The 17,693-nt window shown below is 45.3% G+C and overlaps 1 pseudogene; it reads left to right on the top strand.

Moving 5' to 3' along the window:
* The window catches only part of LOC133356417 (plasma membrane calcium-transporting ATPase 2-like), a 184,615-nt pseudogene that overhangs the window by 151,786 nt on the left and 15,136 nt on the right, over nt 1-17,693 (top strand).

Here is a 17,693-nt window from a genome sequence, read left to right as displayed (position 1 = left end):
CCTCCAAATCCCTAGATTCCAGGCGGACACACATCACCATCAAAAATCGCCATCATCTTGACGATCTTCATCAGCAGTAGCAGTAGCATTGCATCATCACCATCGTCGTTTAACAATAGAATGGTGCTTCCGTTCTAACAGATGGTAACATTCATTCGAATAATAAGGAATTTAATTACTCTCTGCATACAAAAAATTTACAGCTGCCCTGTCACTGCTAACTTAACAAAATTTACGTGTTCTGAAACACGCTAAAGTTTAATCCGTTTTTTTATTTGCTCATTAAAATATTTCTTGCGAGCACCAATTCTAGCTGCCATGGAAACCAGTGCAAATATCCGTCGCAAAAAACAGGAGGTCGCGTTAAATCATTTCTGCAAATCTTCCATTTCGCGTGAGAGCTCCAGTGGATAAATCGAGGCATTTTAGCGCGACGTTCATCTCTTGACACGCACCACGCGGTTCAAAGCCTTTGCCGAAAGTCCCAAAAAATTGCGAGCGAAGGTTCGTAGAATCTGTACCGCGTCGTTTGGCGATCCATTGTGACGGCGTGCGCGTGAAGCCGCACCCACGCTTCGTCATCCGCAGGTTGCCTCCATCTGGGCCATTGCATCGAAACAACCAACGTCAAACCCACACGCTGAGGTAGCTGATTAATAATCGGCATGGCATCTCGCAAGGTGTGGATAAAGGGTGGATCAAGGCTCATTTGCCCTAAGCCGCGTGCTCGCTAGCAGAGCAGAGGGTCACCAAGGGTGTGAACCTTTCAAAGTCTCCTTCCAGGCAGGGGCTCGGGGCTATTAGACGCCCAGCCGTGGTCATCTACAGCCCGATGTTCACATCTCCGAAGCTGTGCAACAACGTTGAGGGAATTTTAACCGAGGCTTTGATTCCTCGCAATTAATGCCGTGGGCGTGAATGGCGATTAACTCATGCCCACAGGAGGCGTGCCTGATTATTTTTTAATCTCGGAGGGATGAAATAATTCAACTAACAATTGCAATTTCTCTTCATTACAGGCCCAGCGTCAGTGACTAATTAAATGTGTGTTTTTGTGTTCACCTCTGACTCACACTTTTGAAGCTGCACATTCTTTCTGTCAAGATGCGCTCCGCTGTTTTTTATGTTCGCATGAGCGTTTGAAAAAAAAAACTGAGCCCCAAATTTAGCATTTTAATTCCCAAATTGCATGATTTGAGGATTTTAGGTTGGAGGTTATGAAATCGGTGACCATCCATCGCACATCAAATTTCCGTCCGCGGATCCCATTGACAAACAAAAACATGTTAATGGATGCTATAGTGCTGTAATTATTATTAAGCTCTGGCCGATAGTGCAAGTTTCTTATGCATCCTTGCCTCTGTCCACCCAGCTGTCTAACTGAGTATACCGCAGTGAGTCGATCAGCAGGTCTCGTGCGGTGGGGGTCAAGTCTGGGTACCCCCACCTCTTCCAAGACATCTGACCAGCGTGGAAGAGTAGGCCAAATACCCTCTAGAAGCGGTTGTTTAGATGCTCCCTCGAGCTGAACCCCTTCTGCCAGCAAGTGGTGTGAGCAAGCAATTGCAGGGCTGCGTCTTTAACTTCACATATTTTTGTATTCCCGGAAGTTTTAATTGGCTATCTGGATGTTTAAATAACTTGCTGGTTCTTTTTAATTGAAAACAAACCACAGTTCCCGAATGTAAAGTTTTACAGTCTCAACTTTCGCTAATGAAGAACTGCGGTTTTGTGTTTAGGTGTGAAACTACGATGAACGTGAATTTAAACGGTGTTGTCGTTTTATGTTAACCGCATTTTATTTTCAGTGATGAAATACTTTAGCCCTTTTAATTTACATGATCAAATTGGAATTTAAAAGTCTCTAAACTGTGGGATGAAACAAAAAACTAATTTGAATATAGATCAAAAATGTATTCTTGACACAATTTGGATACAGAAATTGCCCTTATGACAACGGTTTATTTTCGATGCAGTTTAAGATGCAAATTATCTTTAGACATGTGCCACCGTTTTTATTTTCGCATTTAGATGCTACCGAATCCAATTGTATTTAATGCCTTTGGAAAATGACTGCCACAGCAAGCGATTTAACATTTCGATTTTATCAACATTATCATCACTCTCGATTTAGACCGACCAATTAAAAAGTATCCTTCAGCACCCAGTTCGTGTTTAACGTACCCTTATTTAGTTTATATGATTATTTATTTTCCATCAGGCTATATTGATTTCAAAAGCCGAATGGAGTTTCTGTCACTCATCTCCGTTAAAGTGTCCAGAGTGAAGAATTTGCTGCATATGCCTGGAAAGGTATCGTCGTGTTACGGTTACCCCACGGCTATCCCATCGGGCTTGCAATCCAAAGGTTCAAGCAGATCTCCCGGCGTGGCAGTTAAAACAATGGGGCGCCACGGTGGTGAGACGTTAACTACCTCGACTGGTATACGGGAGGTCGTGGGTTCGATCCTGACCCTGACGCCTGCTGTATATTTGGAGTTTGCGTGTTCTCCCCGTGGTCGCGTTGATTTTTCCCCGGGTCCTCCGATTTTTCCCCACCACATTTCCAAACACGCGTATTTGGTTACTATACATTTCCACGTCATAAGCCACATTGTTGAGATATCATTTGCGACCAGGTCGCTTCTGAAAAAGAGCTGCATAGCTCAATGGGCCTTACCTGGTAAAAAACATTATAGTTTAAGTTACATAAATAAACCCCCACCCCCGCCTCTGTATAAATTGGTACTGAATAGATTTTCGTCAATGGGCAGGTCTTTGCCTGTGGCAGAGAAAAGAGTGGGCAATCATACCCCTTCCAGGACGTCTGATCAGCTTGCAAGAGGAGGCCTGAAATGCTCTATTCAGAGGTGTTATAGATCTCCATAAAAAACGAAGGCTCTTCGGCCAGTAGCAGTGGCTTGAACAAGCAGTTACGGGGGCTGCCCCTTCGCACTCACCGCAAGTGCGGTGAGCCCCTTAAAGGGTCGTCGTTTGAGCGACAAAAAAGAAAATCTGATCATGTAAACGAGGGCTAACGTAATCGCATTGTGCATCCCATTAAATGCAGAGCTCACAGTCACTCTTAACCGTTCACTTCTCTCTTGCAGCGTAACAACGGCCGAGTTGCATGCACACGCGCGCGTGCTATTTTCACGCGTTCTCCTTATCAGCGGCACGGCCAATCTTGCCCGGTCGTTAGCCGCGTTGACCGCTCGCTCCTTGGGCACCTCGTCTCATGTGTGCGTTTTCTAACCACGCCGTTTACTGTCGCTGCGTCCTAAATGTCTCCATGCGTTGACGTTCGCTCGCTGCCATCGCGGGGCTTAGGGTTGAATGGTGCACAAACTCACACGTTTAGGCGGAGCTCGGTGAAGTTGGTAGCACGCGGGCACACGCTAGGTCAAAGCCGAGGTTCTCTTCCCACCGCCCAGAAGTGCATAGCACACCGCGCGTTGTGGAAATTCGACGTTCATATGGCAAGGGTTCAGTCACCGCAGAGGACAAAACTGCCGGTGAATTCTTCACAAAGCGGTTCCTATTTTTTTATCGGCCCCAAATGGGTGGTGGTCCTAGTCGACTATTCAAACGGGATTCGAACTAGCGGACATGCTGACTTGCAACTCACCGGTCCCAACCACGGTAGCTTAGCAGACGCCAGACAGCGGTCAAGGAGACATCTAAGTTTTAACACTCATAAGGCACCCGATCAATCGGATGGCTTGTCTCGAATCAGGATCGCGATTCGATTCACGAGTCAATTCTTTTAACATTCTCGCGAATTTACACCCCCACACGCCACCCAGCGAACCGCAACAACGCGTGTCGCTGTCCAGCGTTTCCGCGAAAGCAGCGACCATCCCAGCGAGTTGCCGAGTCTACAACTGAGAGCCACTGCGCCCGCCGCCTTTGGGCGAATCCCTGCGGTCTCTTCATACGCCCAACAACACACTGCCGCGTTCGCTGCGACACATTTGCGGAGATAATGCACGAGAAAGGGAAAACAAGCTGAGCCTTTATGTCTTTACACGCCAGCCAAAGTGTTGACCCCCCCACCGCCAACACCTCGATGGCCGTGTACGCCGGATCTTCACCCGCCGAGTGGCACCACGATCCGCGCCACTTGACGCGTTTTAATCGAGAGATGGACGATGCCACCGCCGCCACTGCATCGTTGCGCTCCCGTGAGGGCAACGGGCTTCCTCCGCCACCGCAACGCCGAGCCGCGACTCTCACGGTCGCGCCGTTTGTTGTGGAGTTGAGCGGAGAGGGCGGTTTCAAAAAAGACAAAACGAGATCCCTCTTTGCTCGAAGTTAAATTCTTAAATCCTACCGCCGCGCTGCACCATTCAACCCTCGACCGTTTCCGGCGCGTTTCTTTGTCGAATGAATTCTGCCCCGATGTAACGTCTCAGCGTCGAGCTCGTCCTGACTTTGTGCGTCTGTGTGTGCCGTTTTCATTTTCGTTTTTTACTCTCACCCCCTGGTCCATCCCGATCTCTCCCGGCATGCCCGACCGCAACCTGCACTGCCGGCGTCATAATTCCTCTTCCGTTTTCTCGCTTTTCTGCTGCTGCTTTCATTCTACGATCGATCCCTCTCTCTCTCTGTGTGTGCTTGTCTGCTTAAGTCAATCTTTATTCTGAACGCCGGTCCAACCTCCTGTTTCCCTGTGCCTGCCGGTTGCCCTGTGTCTCGCCCTCCTCCTATGTCTTTTATTTAACTCCACATGCGAGCCCATGTCCATCCGTCTTTGTCAATCATTTCTCCATCCGCTGTTCTTCCGTTGGCGTCTCTCTCGCTCCACGTGCGTTGGTTCATCTTCCTCGCACGCACGTCCCCCTGCCTTGTCTGTCCGTCTCTCTTCATTCTCCTTGTGTTGGGGAGCCCCTTTGTGTCCTTCCTCCCTCCCCCTCCCTCCCTGCCCCCACTCCGGACGCCCTACAGATGGACGTAGTAAATGCCTTTCAAGGCAGCTCAGCACCCCCTCCCCCGACCCTACGCAGACAGGCATCCGTGCTAAGCCAGCAACTGCAGCAGATAAATTCACAGCAGCAGCAACAGCAGCAACAACAACAGCAGCAGCAGCAACAAGATGTAATAGCAGCCGCAACCATCAGTGCTTCAGCAGCAGCAGCAACAGCAGCAGCATCAGCAGCGGCAATGAATGCGCCTTCCTCCTGCACCCCTGCGCATGTCGTAGTCAGAATGCCTTTGGCGCCAGCGATGTGTAGCCCTGCCCGGCCGCTCTCTGCAGCTATTTGACCGCTGGCTCTTCCCCTACCCAGCGCAAGCTTGTCCCGTGAGTGAGAGCTCCTCCGCGCGTTGCATGGCGTTTCGTCCGACGGAAAGAGACCCCCCCCCTCACCCCCCCCCCCCACGCCTTCCCTGCCACTACTACCTCCAAGCAAACGGTCCGCACTTAGCGATTTGCTTTTGCAGGGTGGCCAATCCGACCTCTCGGTCCGCCCCGAGCCAGGTTTTGTTTTTTCCTCGCATGAGCGATTGAATTGCATGCAACCGAGTTGCATCCAACTGTTTAACCCGCGTCATTTAGTTTCGGCCCCTACTGGAAATATGTTAAAAAGAGCTCTACACCTCATCGGATTCCTCCAGTATGAATACATATTCTGATTCTGCTGCAGGTTTAGGGGGGCTCACAACAGCTGAGATAGCGGAGGCGTGGTCTTGTTGAATGGCCATTCAGAGTTGAGTGCGACACGTTCCCACGCCACGCACACACTTCATCTTATTGGTTCTTTCGGTAAAGTCACGTAGAATGGAAATAATAAAATAATAAAAATAAAACATAATAAAATAGTTCTCACGACGTTTCGGCCACAACGCAAGCAGCCGTCCTCAGGTGAAGAACAGGTCTGTCGGAAAGACAGCGTCTGACAGACCTGGTCTTCACCTGAGGACGGCTGCTTGCGTTGTGGCCGAAACGTCGTGAGAATTATTTTATTGTTTTATTTTTATTATTTTATTATTTCCCTTCTACGTGACTTTACCGAAAGAACCAAGAAGATGAATCCCTGCAGTCACGAAAGCTTTAAATATAAATTTACGCACACACTTGTTAGAGGGGTTTTTGGTTTTTTAAATCAGGAGGTGATATCGTGGCAAAAGGCGATTGGTCATTTAATTGTGAAGTCAAAAGTGCAGCCACTGATATTACTTGCTCATTGCCACTGCTGGCAGAAGGGGCTTTCGCACGAAAGAGATCCAGAGCCGTGGATGTTTTCACCCCGCTGTTGGTAATGGAGACATCTGTCTACGCATTGCCAACGCTGAGGCGAAAATGTACATTCGCCGACACGTAACTTGGTTCCTGCATCCTTAAGAAAACCAAGCAAAACTAACATCGAAGTTCAAACAAATCGCTTGGTGTTGATGCTCCGTCGGCAGCGGAAGGCAAACAACGAAAAGCCCAACGCGTTCGCCAAAAACACCACGTGGCCTTAAAAGGAAAAAAAAAATCGGGCCAATGGCTCTACATGATGTGCCATGAAGAAGGTCCGTTGGCTGAAACGTTTTTCTTTACTTCCACACCGTGCTATTGACGCACGCGTGTTGAATGTCATCATTGGAATTGGCATCGTGGGGCAGCAGCTGTCTCCAAGCGTCCTCCTTCATTGCCCTCGTGCAACAGAAACACGAGGCCAGCCCCTCCTCGTAGTCATCACGACTCGCTGAGCTCCTGACGCCACAACAGAGTCACCCGGCTGATGCCACTGTAGGTCACGGCGAGGAAAATTTACTGACCCCCAGCAAGCGACGGCATTGGCGATTGTCGCCCCGAGTTCTCCCCCGATGCGTCTCTCCGTAAGGATCTCTAAGTGCGGACCAGACTTGATTCTCACTTTTTAACCCTTTGATTGCTAACGATGTGCAGAGTGTCCCCTTTATAAATGTGTTCGTTTTTCTCTATTATTTTATTGATAAGAGGGAGTGAGTGTATGAAAGAAATAACGACGATGAAAATGTGTTCATCACTGAAGGGAATAGTGACTCAGCTTTTCGGCCGCCACATTGCGAGGGTGAACATTTACCACTGGAAGGTGATCGATCACGACAGCTGGACTGAAACCACGTTTCACACTTATAAGCATTCATCAGCAAGCCCGTCGTCGATTGCTATTCCAAGATACTGTCGTAAACAGCCAAAATCGGTCAGCCATTATGCACTGAAAACGTTGCTGACGAATGCTTAAAGTATGAAACTGAAGCATGCTCCATGACTGCCAATTAAAACATTATTACATTAATGCCTAATATCGGTTTCTGTCCACCCAGAAAAACCTCACTGAGACTCGAGGCTCATTTCAGCAGGGTCCTGCCATGGGATGCTCGGCCACTTCCTTCTTGATTTGGACGAAACCAAAGTTTTCAGGATAAAAAAAAAACCCCACGCCTATGAAGGGATAATGCTTACATTCCGACAAAACCCACGTAGGTCAGCATGCTACTTGCTCTACCACCTCATGAAGGCACCCCTGGTGCCCTGTCCCTCGGTTGGATCCAGCGTGACGCATCTCCCACCCACGCCCCTCCAAGGCGTGTTGCGTCAGAAGCCTGATTATTCTTCTTCTTATTCCCTTTCAGAAAATACACTTTCATAATTTGTTTGTACCGCTATTTAATCTCCTACAGATATAAGTTCTGATTCGTTACACGTTTGACACGCGAGATTGTTACAGCACAATTCACGTACACGTATGCTGCGCACAATGCACAACCGTTTTTAATTTCAGATTTTTATTTTTTCATAGTTCCCTTTTGCACTTGCGACGTTTGCAAGCGAACAACTGCGAGAGAGTTCCACGGCCGTTTGTGAAATTGGTTTACACAGGCGGCCACTGCTTTCATGTTTTCATAAGTGATATATCAATGACCGAACTTGATTTCATGTTCAACCAATTGAAATCACTTCAAAGCTTGTCACATTTGCTTTAGCTCGGGGGCACGGATGAGAGTTGACAAGTGTGGTTTGGACGTTTGGCGAGTTAGTTTTTTAAAACAGATTTGTATTGCTTGACAAACGACATTTTGTAACCAACATAACAATTGGCCAAATTCAAAATCACGTTGCGTGCATTTTTTTTATTCTCCTTCAGATCCGCCGGGCTTTAAATTCCAGTGTGATTTTTTTAACCGAAACATTACCCACTGTCACAACCGCAGCTTGGATGTATCTATTGCGCAAATTCTCGGCCCATTCTCATGGTAGTTGATCACATTCTATCTCATTGCCATTGTGTCATGGCCATTACGGACAACACAGCACGTGCATGCAACGCCGGTGGTCTTGAACCCTCGCCTCTCGACAAGCTCCACAGATATTGAAAAGGAAATCATCGTCTTTATTTTTACCTGACTGCATCATTAACACTACATTGCGCCAGTCTTCAACATTTTTTAAGAGCGTTTCAGCGTGGTGTTAAGGCATTGCATCCTCGCACAAACATACAAACTAACCCCTCTCTCTCTCTCCATTGCGACTGCTGTTCCACTCCTCTAACATCATTTTCTCCCCTTTTATTCTTACGGCTGTGCAAGTTCCCTGCATCTGGATAAGCAAGACAGCATCCATGACACAGATGTTTTTTCTCCATGCATGGCAGATCAAACAAGAGGGGGAGCTTCAAAAATGTTTTGAAAATTACATCTTAACAACAAGAAGAAAACAGTTGAGCTATGTCAAACTCATTTCATTAGGGACATCCACTGTTGTTGACTTCCCTTACGAAGTGGTACTAATTGTATTGACCCCCCCCCTGCCCCCGATGAATGATGGGCTGAGTCAATCCTCAACCAGTATTTGAACTGGCAACCTTCCAAGTGCGAGCCGCTTGCCCTACCGCTGAGGTGCCAGGCCATTATATAAAAAAAAAACTGAGATATATTTGTTTCAAAAACATTTTCGAACACCTCTTGTGTATTCACTCCTGGCCATTATAATGTCAATGCTGAAATATGTCCCTTGAATTTGCCTCTTGAAATGCATTTTGCCTGCTTTACTCTTGACATTTAAAAACAAAAACACCACCACTTTCTGCCGTAAGTGGTTCACCAGCACCAAGGTTTCATTATTATACTTTGAAAAGAAATGTTTTGCCCTTTCAGGTGTGTTCATTTCAGATGAAAACAATATATATACATATATAAAATACTTAATATACACACACGTACACACAATAATATTGTTTAGATGAAGTCAAGTGGAAGTCATGTCCCTGCTCGAATGAACATGGGATGCTTCTCGTCTCCTTTATCGTTGATGGAAATTCCACATTACTATGACGGTGCCCAGTCTACCCATGGCATATCCCACGTTGGCTTCCCACAGAATGGTTCTCAATTCATCGATGCCGGAGAGATTGTGCCCGAGGCAAAACACCCAATCGGGATGTGATTTGATCACTTTCACCCAAATGCCACCATTAAGTGTACGTGTTACAAATTATAGATTTCACTCATGACTCAAAGTTAAAGCTTGTGGGTGGTAAATTATGACTTTACCCTCTGCTTTAATCTCCGTTGATCAGTACATTTCAAAGTAAGTCATGAACATCTTCATGAACTGCTCCCTCGCTCATTCTAGTCATCCTACATTTTCAAACCGCATTTTCCCACTTACATCACCCCCCCCCCCCACACACACACAATTATCATGAATATGAATTTAAATGTTGTGAAACTGCAAGACATTGCATGTACCGTCAGTCAAGTTCTCCTTTATTCAACCACTCATTCTTTCCACGTTCCTTACTTGCTGCAATACAAAGCAAGCCCATTGGTTGATGGTCGTTAATGTTGAAAACAAATGTAAACACAAAATGCAATTAGCAGGACTATTTTTGTATTTTTCATTTTTTCAGTCTATTTATGTCTAAATATTTTCACGAAATATTTGAACCCTACACGGTCGGGATGAGCTGGAACACCAGTGGTGGCTTACGCGACCCCGTATCGCAGCAGACTCGGCGCCGCGGTGATAGAAACGATGGCGGGTTCGTGAAACCATATCTTAAATTCTGTTCACCGTACATCGAAAGTTTACAATTTAAAGCAATCGTATTATCTCAAGACGATATTTCATCATCCCCTTTTGCATGAAATTAATCGAAATGCGAACCACTGCCGACCGCCCACAAAGTGGTCTGCAACTTTACTCATTTTATTGACTGATGTTTCGGATCATGACCCTTCTTCAGAGCAATCGCGTACCTTCAGTTACCGTGGACAGTACTCGGCGCGACGTATTACCCAATGCAGTTTTAGCTCAAGTAGGAATTGAGAGAATGAACAAATGAAGTAACTCAGTCTAATTTCAAGTCTCGATTTGAAGAGCTTCAGTGCGCAAACCATTCGTCGTTCGCAAGGTGATTCAGGATTTAAAGTAAAGCGCGATTGCCCATCGGTTAATTATATTTATCGCCAAAAAAAACGGGATTCGAGTTTTTTTTTTTATTGAGCAGTTCAGAACAGAGGACTAATTCTCCGCGTGTTCGCAAAGTGCACTGCTCTAACGTTTTACAGTTGCGCATTAAAACGCTCGATTGATTGATTTCTAATAGGCGGTGCAACGAGACACTTGAATGGGCTCGACAGCCGGACACCTGGGGGAGGTTCCGTGGGAGTTAAAGCGTTGAGGCTCGTCCCGCGGTTAAGGGCAGGCAACAGCGAAAATGACGAAACTCTTCTCAGCCATGGTCGAACACCGAGATCGGTCGGGGTGGAGGAGGGAATTCAGCATTCGAGCCGTTGTATGCTGTACTTTTTTATGTTCTTCTACTTTTAATTACTTTTTCGTCATCATGTCATTATTGTTTCATGCCATTTACGTGTGTGCTTGTTGTGTAATGAGTTAAATCATTGCTAAGAAGGCACTTATATAATTTTTGTAAGTGATACAAAAAAGTTGTTCGCCACTCCTTCCATCCAGTGAGTGTTAGGCTGCGGACATATCCCCATGAGCAGCCCTGAGCCAGTGGTGTACATTCCACATTCCTATGACGGGGGGCAGCCAACCGGGAGCTCACAGCGTAGCGATGGTACCTATAATAGATGCTCGGATGTTGATGGGCCGGGCCTCAACGGAACCTCAACGGGGATTCGACCACGTGATCTGATATCGAGCAGAGCGCTCAGACCACAGCGCTGCAAAGGGGCGGTGAGGGCCAAATGCAAAAAAGATGCCATTTTTGTTTGTGTGCGTGTTTTTCTTTCATCGTCTGTGTTGTTTGGTTTCTATCACGCAGTTGGTGTTTTTTTTGTTTTTATCGAGAAGGAGAGAGGAGCCTGCTGGTTAGTGAACGGTGTCTAAAGGAGCCAGCTCGTTTTTGTTTTTTGTCCGACACATCATTAGTCTGTCGAGACCGCTGCTAATCCTGTTAGAACGCCGTTCGATGTCAACCCAATGGTACATCTGTGATCAGCGCTCCAAATAAGTTTTTTTCGGGGGGGGGGGGTGGGTTTTTTTTTTAATGTGCTCTCCAATGTTTGAGAGATGGTAAACATGCAACATTCTATTCTTGTGCATAGAAATACGTTCAGGGGATGAGTGGCAAAGTTGAGGTCTACTTGCCACCAGATGGCTTCACGAGAGAGTTTTGTGCGACTTTGATATTCTTCCTCCGTTGATATAGCGCACACTAACAGTGGTGTACTACCGGATCCGTAGTTTGGGTTGCATGGCCGCAGTCGAAACGCAACGTTGCCGTGACGTCAAAGAGTACGTTCGATAAATACTGCTCAATAAATGAATGCAAACGTGTGGGGGGTGTGCACTAACTGCAATTTTAAATTGTAGAAAAACCTGGTGCTACTGCAAACAAAAACAAATGGTCTTACGAGCCCCAACAAACGTTGCAAATTACAAATTTTCAAATCTGTTTTCACGCACCAATCATTTATTCTAATCTAAAACAAACAAAAGCTACACATTGTAGTTTAGCGGTCAACGCCACCAAATGCCCTCGAATGGGCCCTGAAGGCCACGTGACCTCGAGTGGCGCAGCAACAGAAAAACAAAACCGCTTCGACTACTGTCGTAAACAAAAAATGTATGCGTTAAATCCAATCTTCAAAGGTAGTCAATTTTAATTTTTTAATGCGTAGACTGCGGGGTAAATGAGGCTTATCTGGAGCACTGTTCATGATTATTGATCATTTCAATCGCTCTACTTGATAACCAAAACTAAATGTTGGGTTGTTATTGCACTGACAGATTTGATTTTTTTTTATCCCTGAATAAATTGAATGCACATGTGCAAATAAAACTAAACTTGATATTTTTAATAATATTATTTTATTATCTCCCTTCTACGTGACTTTACCGAAAGAACCAAGAAGATGAATCCCTGCAGTCACGAAAGCTTTAAATCGAAACTCGTGACACAATTCAGCGGTCGTGACACCGGCTTGCAAACGCCATCACAGCAGAGCTCCTAGTGACGGACATCGCGACCGCCGATCGCGCGCCTCCAAATGATCTTCACCGCGTCTCTCGTGCACCCGAGACAACCCTGGGCCATGAGAGATGTGCATTTATAGATGTAATCACGTGCTCGTTCGTCGCCCTTGCATCCACTCGACCCAATTTCCCCGACTTGAACTTCAACGCGTGGTTCACGGCGCGCAGTTTCGGCGAGAAATCGATTGCGTTGCATCGACAACTTTTTGCGAGAGATTCGATCGCAGCGTTCCGCTTGAAAGAGACGTCCACATTGAGCCGACGTGTTTACGACCCGCTCTGCAGCGCCTTTCGTGTGGGTACAAGTGGCAATACTTACGCCCACCGATCAACACGAAAGCACTCAGGCAGTTTGGTGTACCCTACGCACATGTAGCCTCATGGACTTTGGTAATTACGTGCAGTGTGGTGCCTTTGTGACCATAACATTCAGATTCATGATGTTGTTCTTTGGTTCACATCATCATCTCCGCAAAGGAAGACACTTTATCCCAATGTACATGTGCAGGCATCTCGGCCAAAACAGGGGGATACTTTATTGAATTATTGATTCTCTTTAAATGCAGCGCGAGACTATTTCACAGTATTGGACTTCAGTTTACGTTTAATAGTTTTTCCTTGAAACAAAACAAATTAAATATCACACTTTTTATTTCATGAAGTGCTCAACAACCTAACATTTTTTTTAACTAATATTTTTTCCCGTGATTAAGCGTTAGTTTTTTTGTTCTCATATTTTTCCAGCAGCCTCTCACAAACAACCTGGACATCATCCAAATTTGACGCCAGTGTTTAATTAATTTCCTCGATTGGTTTTGTTTTACATGTGAGTTATTCAGTTCATAATTGAGTTTGTCAAGGTTCATGGCAAGGGGAACGTGAGACTCAAAGGTGAACCCGCGCAAAATGTTTTCATGAAATGAACAAATGTTAAGCGGGGGCGGTGATTAGTGCAATTGCGCGAGGAATCCAGAAAACGAGATTTTGATTAACAATCACGGCTCACATCAGTGGCGGGTGACACCTCAACTGGCTATGGGGGCCTCTCTTCACCAAGCTGCATTGACCAGCGTGGTAAATTCTGGTCAAGCCAACCCCACATGGGGAGACCGTCTAGCCACAGGTTGACATAACGCTCTCAATTATTATATATATATTTAAATACCAAGTAACATTTTAATGGCACTAAATCGCTCAAATGAATTTCACGAGAGACTATAATTCAGTTCCGGGGCTAGCTGGCGTGGTGATGAACATCACCGCTGGGGAGACAAAGGCAGCTGGAAATGCGTAGCACTGGTCACACCACTCACGCGTGTGCAGTGCCGCCTTTCAGAGACGCTCGCTATCAGCACTTGCCCGCGTAGACCTCTAAAAACAAAGGGGCGATATTAACCATCATAATGATTTTCATTGCGTGTGTGTGTACGTGCATAAATTAGCGCTCCAGATCATACGTTGATTGCATTTTTTTTTACGTCGATATTTTTACTAAGCCAATCGACTCCACAAAGGCCGAACACAATCGCACGCTGATCTCTGCTCGAATTACACCTCGATAATGCATATTTTTTATTGCAGGTTTCGTTTCCCTGCCAATGTTGCTTTACGCATTGCACTCGCTTTACCATTCGCGCTACCCGAGCGGTTTACGGGTTTCTTTGTTTGTCTCGCGCCGGATTCTTTTGAAACAATTAGGAATGCGCAGATCGCATATTGGTCGCCTCATTTCGCATTCACTGCCGATACCGGAACCCCCACACACTCGAGGGCCCCCGGCATCAGAGTCGATTTAAAGTTAACGAACCATTTGGCACTCACGCAGCCTGTGTTAATAAATGGGACATTTTGGCTTCAAAGCAAGGCTATCCTGTTTACACATTTGTAAGATCGTTTTTTCTTTTAACTTTGTTCTTATTCGATTTCACCCATTTCAGTTCCATTTTTGTGAAACACGGCTTATTTCTGGGATATTATTAATAAAACGTTGAGACTTTTTTTGCATTTCAACATTTAAACACACGGTTGTACGCACGCCCTATTTATTTTCAGAGATTTGTTTACCCACAAATATCATGTCCGTGTACTCATTTTATTAGTAATGATGCCAGGTGATATTCTTGCGCACAACGGTGATATGTTCAGGAGGTCGAGGCCAATGTCGAGAGGGCTTCATGAGAGAGTTCATGTCGTGCTGCTGTTCCATCTCCGTTTAAAGGGGCGTAGATTAGACGTGGCTTACAATATTATACATCGTTTGGATTGCATCCCCACAACAGAAGCTATGTGTACATAATCATCGGCTCAACACGGTTAGTTACGTGCCTGGAAATCCAAAAACACGTGATCAAAGCGACCTGCTTGGGAGCCTCTCATTGAGTATGCTGCGCGTGTGAAAATAATAGCAGAGTTGCCTGGAGAAACCCCGTACGTATGGGGATAAACCTGAGGCCTTTACTTACTCATACGCATTATGCATTTCCTTGGAGTATTTTGCCATAAAACAAACATGCGCAGAACTCCGTGTTGTGCCTCCACATATTACTAAAATGTGTTTCGGCAGTGAGCCAATTGGCCTATTGTTCGGCAGCATTTATTTAAGCGGGCAGACTCTCTGCCGATTTTGACCTTGCTGATCTGGAAAGCTGATGGACTCGGAGATATCTAAAGGGGTTTTGAGTCTCAAGCACGAGGCAATCTCTTTGTCATCCACTCACCCGAGCACAGAATCATTTGAATTCATGGCAAGTGCCACAATGCTTGCTCACAAATGGACAGGAATACAGAAATATCGGTGTGTAAATACCGGATTGCCTTTTTGTAAGTCATCGGTGTTCTTTGCTGTCCATGACTCAATCGTGCATTGGGATGTTTCCACCTCCCTTGTCGGCACTGGACTGGTAGAGAACATTTCACATTCTCATGGCAAGCTTCATTGTAAAATTGGATTCCTACAAAGCGAGACTAATTTTACTGACCCCAGAGTATTGATGATGGGCTGAGCAGATCCCCAGTCATTATTTAAACTCATAACCTGATGAAAGGCTCGACCCGATGCTACAGAGCCATGCAACCCAAACCGTCGGCCATATAATAAACCAGTGTAGTCTGCACTTTATCCATGGAGGGATAGCAAAACTACACAAACTCTCTCCTGAAGCCCGCTCTATTTTCGTAGCTAGCAGACCTCGACATTGCCATTCATCGCCTCAAAATATCGCTGCCATACGCAAGAATACGATCGTGCCACCCGACCGGATTATTTTGGGATTCATTTGGCACTCATAAACGATCAACAACAACAACAACCACGCTCAGCAACCGCACGCATATTCTAAGCCCCTACTTTGTTCTTGCCGGTTCGAGCCGACCGGCTGTCGCAATGATACTCCTGCTACTCCGGACAGCGCAGTGCGACCCTCCACAAATCTCTCCGCCTTAGCAGCAGCGGAGGCAGCTTCTGCGACACAGTCTATCTAGAGCACAACACACCCACCCCACCAACCCCCCTTACGTTTCTCTCGCTGCGTGGCCTCCGTAAAAGCACAGCTGCTGTTGCTGAACTTTGATTTGATTGGACGAACAGGAGGGTCGCTTTTTTATTTTTTTACGCAAATATCCCTCCCATCAGACCCGCGCCACCACAGCCCGAGTCTAGCGCGGCGAGGCAACCTGTGATGGTCAGACACCAGAAATTAATGACAGCTTTCCAAAAATGTTCAGTGGAGAATAAAAGTGGTCAATTTGGTGATAATGGCAAAGATTTGACCTTTTTTTTTCTCCATCAACTGACGGTGAAAATGCCTCTACTTCCACATGAATTGAGCTACAAAGGGTCTCATACCAATGCATCTTTATATTTGTTTATTTTCAAAAATGTTTAAAATTGGCGTTGCGGTCTTTGAAATCTGATAAATATTCACCGTCTTAGAATAAATGAAACATTTGTTCGCTTAGAAGTATCAGCAATTTAAATAATGTCGTCAGTTTTAATCACAAGTTTTAATCCCATATTCTTGTTAAGCAAATGGAACACTTTTGCAAGGGTTCGTAGGGTGGAACAGTCATCCAGTCCATATATTTAACACAAATACTTTTGACATCAGTTACGAGAACATACAATTTTATACCAGTGTCAAATTTAACCACTCTTAATAAGTTACAATATTAATACAAATAATGTCGTGAATATTTGCTCATGAGCCACATACTATTAAGATGCCTTTCAAACAACTGAATATAATTTTACCATTGGCAGAAATTGTGCCATTTGAACCATTAGGGTTCCGTTTCATAACATGAACATGAATTAATTATTTTTCATCGATGACCATTTGCAAACGCACCTTCACTCTTCAGCTTGCGACACACGTGAGATGCTTAAAACAATACCGAAAGTTTCACCTGCAAATCAATCTACGTAAAAAATTATGACGTTCGGAGATTTCGGAACGAGCGATGAGACGCCTAATTTGTCATCGCAGTGTTAATAGCAAACTAACCTGAAATCGGCAAAATGACAATTGCAAAGGGGAATTGAAATGTCGAGTAAAAAAAAAACACAAAATGAGAATTCATTTAGGCACCAAAAAAAGCCTACCCCTCGAATTGTGGCCGGAAAATGCCCAGGAGAGATTGAGAATGGCTCTGACTGAAACACTGAGCTGCCAATGACGAGCTCCTGGGTTTAAGTTTGAGCTGCTCACATTTAAACTGGATTCGTAATTCGAATCACTTAATTGTTACCAATGACTGCACTCAGTAAGACATTCGTTTTTTATTTTAATTCATCCTTGCCTATGCTTGTTTTAAATAAATATGTCACGTGACCCACATACGGTGAAACCGATCTTCACAAATCACGAAGGATTGCTTCTGTTGTTTGATGAGAGCGGCTTGAATTGACTCCAGAATTAGTTCTGCAGTGTCATCTTCCAGGACCGTTCGCTAAATTGACAGCACCAAGCACTGCTTGACAGTAAAAAAAAGAAAGATTTGATCAGTTTTCCCCCCTTTGCAATTGCAGGCAGTAATCCTAACCTCGGATAAATTATTTTTGATTTTCATTTTCTTTAAATTTGATGAGCGTGTGATGGCATTTCTTAAAATATTCGAACCAGCAAAGCACGCGGAACTAATGTCCAATGTTCTTTCTGTCTCTCCCTTTTCTCTTTCTCTCTCACTGCAACTACATGGATATGTGCTTTTTTGTTTC

This window comes from Lethenteron reissneri, chromosome 54 (genome assembly GCF_015708825.2).
Source record: "Lethenteron reissneri isolate LAM-NWPU_2019-01 chromosome 54, ASM1570882v1, whole genome shotgun sequence".
Classification (NCBI taxonomy): domain Eukaryota; kingdom Metazoa; phylum Chordata; class Hyperoartia; order Petromyzontiformes; family Petromyzontidae; genus Lethenteron; species Lethenteron reissneri.
Note: the sequence above shows the minus strand (reverse complement) of the source record. Positions and strands in the feature narration are given on the sequence as shown.